We start from the raw sequence: 14,711 nt of genomic DNA, 5'->3' as shown, positions 1-14,711 counted from the left end.
CGTGGGGGAAAGACCCCCCAGATACTTGTTAGATGCCGCGGTCGCGCTGACCGCGGCATCTAACGGGTTAAGCACCCGCGATCGGAGACAACTCCGATCGCGGGTGTTACACTGGGGTGCCGGCTATTAGTTACAGCCGGCACCCCGTGTTTCCCGATGCCGGTTCGGCTCTGATCCAGAGCCGAGCCGGCATAGGAGCCGTGGCGGATATATCCGCCACGGAGCGCTAAGTCACTGCGCTCCGTGGCGGATATATCCGCCGCGGAGCGCGATGGGGTTAACCAATGTTTTTAATAACAGTGTTTACACACCTCCAGGTATTACCTCTAATTTTGATATGGGATTATCCCTGTGGATACAATAGATTGTTAGTTAAGTGAATGAATATTACCGGGGTCTGACATACAACCTGACAGACCATTTGATAACCTTAATAGTGAGCCTCTTTTCTTGACTTTGCGTATGGGAAACGCATGATGAGCTTTTGGGATTTGGCTCTTGGTGCATGTATATGAGTTTATATGTTTACAGGAGATGCTTCTTACAAACAGACATCCATTATAGGAACAGAATGACGCTAAGTATAAACTTCTAATTTTCTAACTTTTTACACGTAGTTCTGCATGTCACTCATCACCTCCCAGCACCTTTCACCTTTGCACTTGCTCCATGCACTTTATTAACTGTATTGATTTTTTCACAATGATGTTGGTTTTTTTCATCACCACTGTCTTACACTCACTGTCCTCGCCTTTCTCAACCTCCATGCACCGCTTCAGCATCACCACACACCTTACTCATCTCCCAGGAATACACCCTCACATCTTCATACACTAGCACACATCCACATCATTCCACATTCAGAATATATTCACACTAAGTCTCTGCCACTTTAGTGACACACATTCCTCACACTAATTTTTTCATCATCATTGTTTGTCACTTTCCCAGCGACATTATACACAGACACCAACACATGTGGAAGCACGATGTATACACAGCACATCTTATCGATTTTTCACACTCACCACAAGCATTCACTCACTTAACAGTTTGCAACCTTATGAGGATCCCAGCAAAAATCACATCAATAATTCCCCGGCTCATTTATCTTGTCATCTTTCTAAGTTATACTTTGTAGTATCCTGCGGTCATCTCCTACCTTCACCTGGTGCGCATGCTCGGTCTGTCGCAGTGTTGCGATCTTCGTGCGAGGGGCGTGTCTGTGTAGTCATGTGAGGCGGAACTTAGGCTCCGCCCCCTCACCACAAGCATTCACTCACTTAACAGTTTGCCTAATGATTCAGCTCAGCAGCATCTAATCGGCCCAATCCTGCCCAATACTTCAAGTGACAACCTTATGAGGATCCCAGCAAAAATCACATCAATAATTCCCCGGCTCATTTATCTTGTCATCTTTCTAAGTAATACTTTGTAGTATCCTGCGGTCATCTCCTACCTTCACCTGGTGCGCATGCTCGGCCGCGATCTTCGCGCGGGGGGCGTGTCTGTTTAGTCATGTGAGGCGGAACTTAGGCTCCGCCCCTCTGACATCACGGGCCCGTCCCCGCCGATGACGTGGGGCCGATAGGTGGACCATGCGCCACACACACAGGTGAACGTGGACCCCTAATTTGAATCAGGCGGCTGATTGGCCCCCAGCTACATATAATCCTGGAGCGTATGTATTAACACTACCCCTTGAGAAAGACCAGGCGGGTTGAAACGCGCGTTGGGGGCTAGAGGCACGCCAGGTAGTATGTCCAATCATTACATGTCATGCAATGTTTAACTTTGTAACCATTTACTAAGGCACGATACTGCATCATGGAGTTTAACTACAGGCCGATATAGGCAATATGTTGTCAATGGTATACATGTTGCATTGCAGTTTATCATTGTTTACACTAGTTGTTTGCCTGGTGAGATTACATCAGTGGGAGAGGGAGGAGCTATACAGGAGCACAAAGATGGAGGCCGCCTGTAGCTCAGACAAGTCAAATGTTGATTTATAAATGCAATCAAACCAAAGTGAAGCCCCTGTGACTACCCCAGGATTTTGTCAGGATGCAAGAGGAAGTTAACACACAATTATATTGTAATGCAAATGCTTAGAAAAGGCAGAGAGGCATTTTTGCACTGCAGGTGTCATGGGCTTTTACAATCTTTCTTTAGTGAAAATGAGGTCCCTGGTGACAGGTTCCCTTTAAATGGGAGAAATTCAAATCTATCCTGGGTCATTATACTTCTAAATGTATTCCAATAGGTAACAATAGACGGGCTAGATTACACCCTGCGTAGCTTACAGCTAAAGTTAAAAGGGCAATTAATGATAAAAAGAGGGCATTCAAAAAATATAAATCTGATGGGTCACCTGAGGCTTTCAATACTTATAAAAAAAACTTACCAAAAGACCAGATGGGTTACACCCCAGAGTTCTTAAAGAACTCAGTTCTGTTATTGCTGCACCGCTATCTGAAATCTTCAGCTATTCCGTAATGTGTGGTGCCAAGTGACTGGCGCAAGGCAAATGTGGTGCCAATATATAAAAAGGTCTCTAGAACTTTGCCAGGCAATCTCAGGCCTGTAAGCAAACTTCAATATCAGGGAAAATATTGGAAGGATTAGTAAAAGACTATATACTGGAGTATGTGACATCAAATAGTATAATAAGTGACAGCCAGCAGGAGTTTACTAAGCATAGAAGTTATCAGAGTGTTTCTATGAAGAGGTGAGCAGATGGCTGGATGGAGGAGCTGCAGTGGATATTGTGTTCTTGAACTTTCCAAAGGCATCTGACACTGTCCCACCTAGACGCCCGATGGGTAAAATAAGGTCTATTGGTTTGGCAGGAATCATTTGCAATTGGATCCAGAGAGTTGTGGTTAATGATTCCTACTCAGAATGGTCACCCGTTATGAGTGGTGTACCTCAGGGTTCTGTGCTTGGCCCACTACTATTTAATATATTTATTAATGATATAGAGGTACGAATTAATAGCACTGTGTCTATTTTTGCAGATGACACCAAGCTGTGTAGTGTAATACAGTCTATGGAGGATGTTCATAGGCTGCAAGGTGACTTGGACAAACTGAGTGTTTGGTCATCCACTTGGCAAATGAGGTTCAATGTGGATAAATGTAAGGTTAAGCACCTGGGGGCTAATAATCCAAAGGCAAAATATGTCCATAAAAAGGATGCCCTGGAGCTGGAGAGGGTTCAACGTAGAGCCACAAAAATGCTAAGGGGTATGGAGGGTCTCAGTTATGAGGAAAGATTAAAACAACTAGATTTATTTAGTCTGGAAAAGAGATGACTACAAGAGGACAGGATTAATTTATATAAATATATGAATGGTCCATACAAAAAATATGGGGGTAAATTGTTTCAGATTAAATCAAATCAAACAGCGTGAAGAAGTAGAAATAAGAAGGCGGCACTCACCAGGTCAATCTTCTTTTATTAAACACCCGTGGGCAGGGAGGTGTGACAAGGCATCATTCACGGCGACGGGCCGTTTCGCGCAGTCCTGCGCTTCCTCTAGCCGTGTGAGGGACGCCGGCAGCTGTAACAAATTAAATACCTAGCCGCCAACGTCATGTGATACAATGTGTCATGTGACCAGGGGGTGTGTGTGGGCGTGCATGACGCCGCGATCGCGAGTCCGGCTGAGGTGATAGGACACACCTCCAAAAAGCTCGGGCATCGCGAAAGCGCTGCTGATGCACTGGGTAAGTGATTATCATAAAAACAATTGTGCAGACACATAATGTACACAAACGAACAATGTAAGACCATCATTTGAAATTCGAAAAATTGTACAGGCAAGAAAGATTTATATGCACTTTAAACATTGGACTGTTATGTCTAGATGAAGACAGCCATGTCATTTTTGTCATTTAGACCTATCGGGCCCTCTGCCTCTGTTTTAAGTATCCATTTTGCCTCACGGCGCAGAAGTTCCCTATGTCTATCGCCTCCATCTGTTTTAGGCATGACACGTTCAATCCCTGCAAATGTAAGAGAGTTGGGGTCGCCAGCGTGGGCATCTCGTATGTGTTTTATCAATCTTAATGAACCTTTTCCGGATGTTATGGAATGATGGTGCTCTCTGAACCGTATGTAGAGTGGTCTGATTGTCTTACCGATATAAAATCGTCTACATGTGCAAAATATGACATAGACTACATAGTCCGTTTTGCAACTGATGAATTGTTCCACCATAGTGGTGACCCCCCCTATGTTTAATGATCTTGTTCTTAAGTGAAATCTGCAAAAATTGCAATGGTGGCAGGTGAAGTTGCCTTTTGGGATCTCTCTATCTAACCAGGTAGTTTTTTTGTCACTGAATTTGCTATTAACTAATAGATCTCTCATGGTGGGGTTGCGTTTAAATGAAATCATGGGCCTATTTGCAGTAACCTTCCTTAACTCAGGATCTCTTTCAAGTATAACCCAATTCTTTTGTATGGCTTTGCGTATATTTCTTTCGTTTGGGCAGAAGTCGAAAGTGAAGGTGAATCTATCGCTATTTCTTTTTGTTTCCCTCCTATATAATAATTGATGTCTGTCTAATTTTGTTGCTCTATCATAAGCTGTCTTAATGATGTTTTCTGGATAACCCCTTAATCTAAGTCTGTCTTTCAGTTCAAAGGCTTGTTTATGGAAAGACTCATCGGAATCATTTATACGTCTCAGACGGACGAACTGTCCATATGGTACAGCTTTTTTTACGTGATCGGGGTGGGCGCTATTATAATGCAATAACGCATTTGTGGCTGTTGGCTTGCGGTAGCCACTCACTTTGATTTGGTCTGCCACTATGTCAAGTTGAACGTCGAGAAATTCGAGGTGTTTACCACCGAAGTTACATGTGAAGCGCATGTTCATCCTTTCCCCTGTGTTCAAAAAATCAACAAAATCAAAAAATTCTTGTTCAGAGCCAGACCAGGCCATGAACACATTGTCGATGTACCTTAAATAAGTATGTATATATTTAACATATGGATTACCCAGGTTAAGAATGAATTTACTTTCAAATACGGCCAAAAAGATATTTGCGAAGGTACATGCGACCGGTGTGCCCATGGCCGTACCTGTAACCTGGTTGAACCATTGATTGTTAAATAAAAAAGAATTATGGGTAAGGATGAACAAAAGAGCCTCACGAACGAAATCAATGAATGCCGGGCTTTTCCCTGCTCGTTGAAGAACTAGACAGATGGCATTGACCCCCTCGTGATGTGGAATCCTCGTATAGAGGCTTTCCACGTCTATCGAGACCAATTTAAGGTCTCCACGCCAGTTAATGTCCTCAACTGCCCTTAGAAAGGAATTAGTGTCCTTTAGATATGATGGAATGTCCATCAAAATTGGTCGCAAGAGCCAATCAAGGAACTGAGATAGTGATTCAGTCACCGAGCCGATCCCTGCGACAATGGGACGCCCGGGGGGTCGACTCGGTGACTTATGAATCTTGGGGAGGAAATACCAAGACGGCTTTTTTGGGAAGGTGGGTAAAAGCTTTTCAGCCGTTTTGGTAGACAGCACTTTATTTTCAACTGCTCGTCTCAAGATGGTTCGTAATTGAGAGATGTATTTAAATGTGGGGTCACTTGATAGTTTAACATATGTGGAAGTTTCGTGTAATTGCCTTTCGGCTTCTTCAATGTAGTATTCTTTCGACATAACCACTATATTGCCCCCTTTGTCGGCCGGCTTTATGACCAGGGATTTGTCCCTCTTAAGCTTCTGCAAGGCTTTCCATTCTGCCGGCGACAAATTAGAATTTGGAGTAGGATAAATAAGAGACTTTACGTCTCTACAGACTTGTTCATAAAAGATGTCGATAGAAGTGCCGGCCGGCAAAGGGGGACAAAAAGTGGAGCGATTACCACCTCTGAATTCTGTTAACTGTATGTCTGTGTCAATTAGACTGTCGTCCGTGTTGTTAATTTCTGTCATCAGGTCAGTTAGCGTGGTGAGACATGTTAGGTCTGTCCCTTCAAAAGGGTCGTCTATCTGAAAACCCAAAGGGCCTATACAGGGTATTTCTCCTTCCCTCCTGACCCTATTGTCAATGCGGTCCCCCTCCATGTTGTCAAATAATTTCCTTAGGGCAATCTTCCTAATGGATTTATATAGATCTATCTGGAATTGTACAAAATCAAAATTTCTGGGGAGATTATAATTTAAACCTTTGGACAATGCTGAGATACAATCAGTCTCGAGCGGTGTTTGGGACAAGTTAATTACAGTATTTTCAGGTGTGGGCCCAGAGTTCATTGCCAGGAGACTTTCTTCCTTTTCTGGCTGGATCTCCATCTTCCTCTTCCTCTCCCGGCCCCGCCCCCTCCGGGTTCTCCTTCGTGGTGTCCTCCCCCTAAAGGGGTAGATGATGTTGTAGCAAGTGAGTCATCTCTTCCTTCTGTTATTTGGGGGTTGGGGTCTTCTGAGGTACTGGAGTCCGATTCTGTGGTCCAGAAATCTGAGGTTTTACGTTTGATGATTTTGTTTCGTTTGAACTGTTTTTTTGGGCGCCAATTAAATATGTGTCCAGACTCAAAATCTGCTTTGTCTCGCATAAATTTGTCCCTTTTTTTCTCCTTGATGTCAGCTTGTAATGGGATAAGTTTTTTCTCTAGTTTTTTATAGAATAGATCATTTTGTTTGTCCGTTTGGCGGGTTCTTAATTCCGTCTTGGCTCTACATAGGTCTGAGAGTACCTGTTCATATTCATCTTCGTTTTTGCTGAGCACTAGTCTCATCAGTTCAAGCGAACAGGTCAATTGGATATTATTCCATTTTTCTAGGAAAGTTGTGTCGTCTTGGTATTGAGATGCTTCTTTGTATGGGCGAAGTCCTCTAGGGACCCGATTGCATTCGCTATATGTTTTTAGGGATTTGATAGTCCAAAATAGGCGTACTTCTTTCTCCGCCAAATGTGTAATTTTTTGCTCTAATGCTTTGGTACTTAGTACCTGCAATTCATCTTTTTGGTCACATTGTTCGAAGAATGTGCTTGCATCCTCCCTGCCCATATGGAAGGCTGTATTAAAGTTTCCCAGTGGCTGATTCGTGTCCATCTCCATCCTTTATTATTGTCAAGGGTCTTTAGGTGTGCTCAAGCGTTTGTAAAAGATATAACTGAGAATTGCAACAAAGAAGCGGGGTGGTGGCAATCCCCCCCGTGCAAGGAATCCGCTGGCACTACCGAACCCGTACGTTCAGGTGAGGAGGCAAGGGCATGTGTAGCTTCACTGGATAGAAACAAAGATGTCACGGTGGTGCTCAACCAGTTGTAAGAACAATGTTACAGCGTGAAGAAGTAGAAATAAGAAGGCGGCACTCACCAGGTCAATCTTCTTTTATTAAACACCCGTGGGCAGGGAGGTGTGACAAGGCATCATTCACGGCGACGGGCCGTTTCGCGCAGTCCTGCACTTCCTCTAGCCGTGTGAGGGACGCCGGCAGCTGTAACAAATTAAATACCTAGCCGCCAACGTCATGTGATACAATGTGTCATGTGACCAGGGGGTGTGTGTGGGCGTGCATGACGCCGCGATCGCGAGTCCGGCTGAGGTGATAGGACACACCTCCAAAAAGCTCGGGCATCGCGAAAGCGCTGCTGATGCACTGGGTAAGTGATTATCATAAAAACAATTGTGCAGACACATAATGTACACAAACGAACAATGTAAGACCATCATTTGAAATTAGAAAAATTGTACAGGCAATCAAATCAAAAGATGGGGGACACTGTCTGGAGAAATCAAGGTTTAATCACTAGAGGCGACAGGGCTTCTTTACAATGAGAACTGTCAATCTGTGGAATAGCCTGCCTCAGGTGCTGGTCACAGCAGGGACAGTAGAGAGCTTCAAGAAGGGTCTAGATGCCTTTTTACACCTAAATAACATTGATGGTTATGTTATATGGAATTGTTTCCCCTAAATCTCTTCCTCCCTATTCCTCTTCCTGGGTTGAACTTGATGGACACGTTTACAAAAATGAAAACCTCCTGTAAAAAAATTATTTTTTGATTTTGCCATCTTCTGACCCTAATAACTTTTTCATACTTCGGTGTATGGAGCTGTGGGTGGTATCATTTTCTCCCTTACAGGATAAAAGTAACGAAAAACCTACATTTTGATAGATTGGGCATTTTCAGACACGGCAATGCCAAACGTGTTTATGATTTTAATGTTTATTTATGTTTATATCAGTTCTAGGGAAAGGGGAGTAATTTGAATTATTAGGTTTTTTTATTTATAATTTTTTAAAATATTTTTTTAATTTTTACTTTCACGATTTTACAGACTCCCTAGGGTACTTATGGCACTATATGGGGATTTTCCACCTCATTCATTTTCGTCGGGTTTTCGACTTTTTACCGCTTTGCCCTGAATTGCCCCGGGATTTTGGATTGGATTGGGGGGCATGGACGTTGGACAACCCGACTGATTCGGACTAACCGCAGAATTTAAAAAACAAATTGTGTCGCAAGATTAGCACTCACATGCATCGGGAAGAAGAAGGTGAACTCTGGCGGACCTCAGCGGGGGAAGCGACACATGCAGGAAATTGGACGCACGGTCTTAGTGAATCGCGGCAGACCCGAATCCTAGAGGACATTCTGGATCGGCGGCATCGACGGGATGTGTTTTAGTTGTGGAGTATAATTGATATATGTGGAGGGCACAGTATGGTTAGTTGTGTTGTGGATGGTAAATATTATTTAGGAGTGCAGTGTGGGACATTGTTATTCAGGTGACATACTGTAAGTGACTACATTTTTAGTTGCACAATGTGAAGATGTGCTTGCAGGAGCAGAAGACCTCTGGTGGAAAATTCTGCAGCAGTATATCACCCCTGAGGTACTAGATGCCATTTCTGTTTGTGTCTGATAACTACTGTAGATATTAAATAACCTTCTAGTGTAAGACAACTCTCATTCTGTGTACTGCTATTTCCATGGTGTAAATGAGCCAAGTCTTCTGTATGTTCTGCGGTGAGTCCAGGGTGGGTTATTGGTTATTGTCATTAGTTATTATTAACGTTATCAGCATTTTCGATAATGGTAACTTTAAGAGTGCAATAAAAAAAATGTAAGACACTGGGTTCTGGTTACTGAGCGCTTGCTTTTCCATAGAAAGACATATGTGATAAGGCCAAGGCCTGCCCCGTACACTAGCGATGCATTTGTAAATGTAGCGCTAGTGGTACATTAAACGCCTACCCTGTGTGCTGACACATCCCCAACCAAAACCCAGGCACCCAACATTAATACCATGACATATTGTAATGACACCACTGCTTACAGTCCAAGAGTTGTGCACTGGAAGAGAGGGAAAGAAAAAGGGATAACTTCATTTTTATTTCACTGCCTTCAACACCAGTGCCTACAAATTCTCTGATCCATGACTCCCGCTTTATAGGTTATATTTCTATGTAGCAGTTGGTGGGCCCCCAGAATCAATTTCAAATCTGACCCTGGCCTGCATCTGCGGGCCCAAGAGAATTCTAAAATTGATTCAGTGACACAGTCAGAGTCATGTAGCCAAGCTCTGCCTGTGTTCACTCTATGCCATAGTATGATGACATCATCACAACGCCGTGTCATATAAGGTACGTAGGCAGAGTGTGCTCCAGTGGAGATGAAGACACAGACAGCTCCAAACCAGGTTGGTATGTAAAGAGTATTTTTTCTTAATCAGCTCCTGCCAGTACATAATTTTTTTCAGGGGGGGATTATCGGCTCCTAGACAGTATATTATTGGGGGGGGAGCTTTATTTGGACCTGGACAGTATATTGTTAAGATGGGGGGAATTAATGGCTCCTGGACAGTATATCAGTGGTGGGGAGATTTAATGGCTCCTGGACTGTAAATTATAGGCCTCCTTGGGGGTTTACTATAAAAGGTAGGGGGGTTCCTGGAACATATAATAATAAAAGGCTGCTGGTAATTGGAGGCTTTTAGACAGAATATTTGTAACTAGGGGCTGCTGAACAGTTTTCAAAGGGTAACTGTAAAGTTTTTTTCCACAATAGCTCTTAGGATGTAACTTTGCCTATTATCTTTGTTACCTAAATCCAACAATTTCTTTGCTATACCCATTCGATTATCTCAGTGCTGCAGTGGCTACTTCCTCTGCCTTTGCTGACAAGCCATGGAGTATAAGCAAACTCTGCGGACTCCTGGGAGAGGCTGCTGCTCCCTGCTCACAGAGGAGGAGGTCATGTGACAGAACTCTCTCTGTGTATCAAGCAATGCTGTGGATTTACCTATGGGAAACCAAATGGATCTAATGCTAAATTAGTTTGAGAGAGAAAACAAGGCATCCTGGGATCTGTGGGCGACCTAACTGGCCTCAGCTTGAGGGCATAGAGAGACAGACCTTGGTCTCCGCCCACTGCAACTATGGTGAGAAAGATTTTTGTCAAACACTTTGAGAAAAGAAAATGTCATAACTTTGGAAAGAAAAGGGGGAGCAGCACAAAGCATTGTTTTGTTTTTAAAGGGGAAATCACACATAATAATTTGATAAAATAACTATAGCTTTACAGTTAAGCTTTAACTAAACTGGTAAAAAGGGCTGCTAGGCTACATTGATATGCTTAATTACTGGGACACAGCTGACTACATATGGATCGTGAGGGACAGCTACTCTGCTACTTTAATGAGGGCGTTCCAGCATTATATATAACTTAATGGGGTACTGTTTTGCTAAATAATAATGAATTGGATTAAACATAAATTAGAATGTTCTAGCTATATGTAAATTATTGGGTGCCGTATATAAATTAGGACAGTTTTTTTTTTCTATAGGACATACTGCAAGTGACTGTTATTAGGAACGCAGTTTTAAGATTTGCTGTACAACGCTCCAGACATGCTGTGGTGAATTCTGTAGCAAAAAACTCTTGGCCAAAGTTCTGTAACTGATTGAGGAGAATTGTCTTATAAATCCTTAATGCTCAGTCCTTTTTTTTAAAACTTTTCAACACTTTAAAATATCCTTGTGATTTTGAGATTGTTTTCTCATGAGACATTGTAGTTTATGCTAGTAATATCATTTTGGTGATCAGTTTCTATTTTGGGGAATAAAAATTCAATAATTTAGGAAAAAATTTTTAAAAATGACAATTTTCAAAGTTTCAAATGTTCTACTTTTTAGACAAAAAGTCATACCACAATTTTTTTTTGTAGAAACTTTCTGCCATTGGTCTTCTTTGTATTTACATTATTTGTTTTACGTTTCTATTTTTTTCAGGGATCTGAGTTTTTCAAGTTTTAGTAGCAACTTCTCAGATTTTCAAGAAATTAGAAAAATGCTAAATTTCTGATGACCAATTCAGTTTGGAAGTGCCCTATAAAGGCTTATGTAATATATACCCCCACAAGTAACACCATTTTATGAACCCAATATCTCAAACTATTCAAATCTGCATTTGAGAAGTCTTAACCCTTTAATTCTTTCTCTGGAAGCAAACAAAGATGGATTGGAAATTTAGAAATTTCAATTGTTGGATAAGATTATTCTCATTTAGCCCTAAAATGGACACATTCAGAAGGAATTTGAGGTATATATACATCCCAAAATTTTCAACCTGCTTCTTTCGAGTAGGACAATACCAGACATGTGTTTCGTCGTACAGCGATGTCTAGAACAGAGTTCGTACAATTGGGTTTTTGGCGGGCCAATTTGGCTACAAATGTTTTGTGGTGCCACAGTGTATTTGAAGAGCCCCTGAAGTAACAGTACAATAGAAAACCCCCAAAGATGTCACCATTTTGGAAACTAGACCCCTCAAAGAATTTATCTAGGAGTGTGGTTGGCATTTTAACCCCCTACCTGCTGGTCAAAATCTTAAGCAAAGTAAATAGTGTAGAGCAAAAATGTTGTTTTTATTTCAAAAATGTCATTTTGGTGCCTAATATATTGTGCCCAACCCATGTCACCTTAGACAAACACCCCAAAAATCATTATGGGTTGTCCCGAGTACAGCAATACCACACATGTGCCAATACTTGACAGGCTGAGAAGGGAAGGAACAAAATTTTGCCTTTGGAGCTCTGGTTTCACACATTTGGATTTAGAGTGCCATGTCAACCCCGGAGAAATTATACCATTTTGGAAACTAGACCCCTCAAAGAATTTTTCTTGGATTGTGGCGAGCATTTTAACCCCCAACATGCTGGTCAAAACCTTATGCAAAGAAAATGGTGCAGAGCAAAAATAGTTTTTTATCTCAAAAATGTAATTGTTGTGCCTAATGTATTGTGCCCAACTCATGCCACTTTAGGCAAACACCCCAAAAATCATTCTGTGGGTTGTCCTGAGTACGGAAATACCACACATGTGCCAGAAATTGACAGGCTGGGGACACGGCAGGGCTGAGAAGGGAAGGAGTGAAATTTTGCTTTTGGAGCACCCTTTTCACTAGACTGGTGTTGGGGTGCCCTGAGGTACCAGTACAATAGAAACCCCCGAGTAGTGACCCCATTTTAGGAAAGGGCAACCCTCAAAGAATTTATTTAGGGTTGAATGGTGTAGAGTAAAATTTGCAATTTCTCTAAATTTGTCATTGTAGTGTCAAAAGAATGCTGCCCAATTCATGCCGCTGCAGACAAACACCCCAAAAATCATCATACAGGGTCTCCCGGGTACCTGGCAGTAATTTACAAGATGGAGACACGGCCGGGCTCGGAAGAGAATATCATTTGGAGTACCGACATTTACATTTTTTGGGCACCATAAAACATTTGTGGATGCCCTTAGGAATCAGTACAGTAGAAACCCCTGAGAACTGACCCTATTTGAAAACTACACCCCTCCATAAATAAATCTAGGGGTGTAGTGAGCATTTTAACCCCACAGGCGGATCCAAAGGATAATGCATAATGGATAGTACATAGTACAAAATATCCATTATGTCATCTTGTGCCCAGCTCCTGCCACGGGAGACAAACTCCCCAAAAATCATGATGCAATCTCTCTCTTGTCCTTGTACCTAGGCACTTCAGAAGTCCCAGGCACTCCAACACTACTACGAAAGTGCCTTCTCGGGGCTTCCTCAGAGTCGCTTTGTGAGGACTAGTTGCACAAGTAAAACGTCCATACACTCATATAATTATATACCTCCTACTGCTCCTCCACACTACCCCTGCTCCTCCACACTACCCCTGCTCCTCCACAGAACGCCTACTCCTCCACAGAACGCCTGCCCCTCCACAGAATGCCTGCACCTCCACACCATGCTTGCTCCTCCACGTAACGCCTGCTCCTCCATGCTATTACTACTCCCCCACGTTGCTAGTACTCCTCCACGCTACTACTTCTCCTCCTCTACACTACTACTACTACTCCTCCTCCTAACGGATCGCACTTGAGCGGTTGAGGGGCGATAGGGAAAAAAGACAATGGGGGGGGGTAATCGTGTGTTTTGGCGTACAGTAAAGGGACAGATCACTGTCACAAGTCTCTCCAAAACCACCAATCACAAAATAGCGATGTTGGAGAGCGTGGGTCTAGAAAGATCTGGCCAAAAATAGTCACTGATAGCTATCATTGGCCAAGTCTGTATTGACTGGCCAATGGTGACAATCGATATCACAGGACCAATCAGATTGGTCCTGTGATGTAATCGGAGGGGTGTCGGCTGGCGATGCCGACACCTCCCACCGAGGTGTCACCCTGTCTCGCGACAGGGTGACGTCCAAAATGCAAGTAGCACTATATAGCACATGCGATATATTGGACGCTGAGCGTTGTGTCACTGCGCTCAGCGTCCGATATATCGGATGCAGAGTGTCAACGGGTTAATATTTTTTTTTTTTGTGTGTATGTTTTTACTTTATATGTCCCCCATGAGGTCATAAAAGACCCCTGGGGGACATTTTCACTTTTATTTATTTTTTTTACATTCCACTTTATTTTTTTTCTTTTAAAAGTTTTCCCCTGTAACTGAGGCATCTATAAGAGCCTCAGTTACAGGGGAAATGCCCACCTGTCACTGGGGACTCTGATCAGACCCAGCAGCTCTGATTAACCCCTCTAGAACTTAGGGTCTCTGGTGCCTCTGACACCCGGAGACCGGGTCCTGCTCCCGCAATTAGCTGGGAGCAGCAGAAAACTGCAGCAACGTCTAAAGACGTCGCTACAGACTCTGGGCCTGCGCCCCGCTGTCGTCTAATGGTGGTCCGAAACAAGTTAAGGTGGTCCGAAACGAGTTAAGAGGAGCCCAACAAGATGAAGACCATGACAGATCTGAGGTAGAAGCTCAGAGCTATGACAGATTTCTATAGTAATGTCTTATAGCAGCCCTGGTGTGCAACACAGTTTTGATGATGTAATATGCAGTATATTCCCAGTTATTTATGTATTTGGTGAATTTTTTACTGTAATATTATTAGTATTGTGCAGATATGTAGGGATTGGTGTGGGTATATATATTTATGAGCACCTATATTTGAGTGTTTGTGTATTTGTATGTGTAGCGTATATATGTATCATAGTAAAGAGGTTAGAAAAAGACATCAGTCCATGAAGTCCAACCTATGTGTTGATCCAGAAGAAGGCAAAAACCCTGCAAGGCTGATGTGAATTGGGACCATAAACAGGGACCATAACTCCATAGATGAACAGAAACTACTAACAAAAAGTTTTATTCCCATACAATGTGATATTGTATAATTTTTTTGTGTGACTT

The sequence above is a fragment of the Engystomops pustulosus genome, chromosome 4 (genome assembly GCF_040894005.1).
Source record: "Engystomops pustulosus chromosome 4, aEngPut4.maternal, whole genome shotgun sequence".
In the NCBI taxonomy this organism is placed as follows: Eukaryota; Metazoa; Chordata; class Amphibia; order Anura; family Leptodactylidae; genus Engystomops; species Engystomops pustulosus.
The sequence above is the reverse complement of the archived record's forward strand: the minus strand, read 5'-3'. Positions refer to the sequence as shown.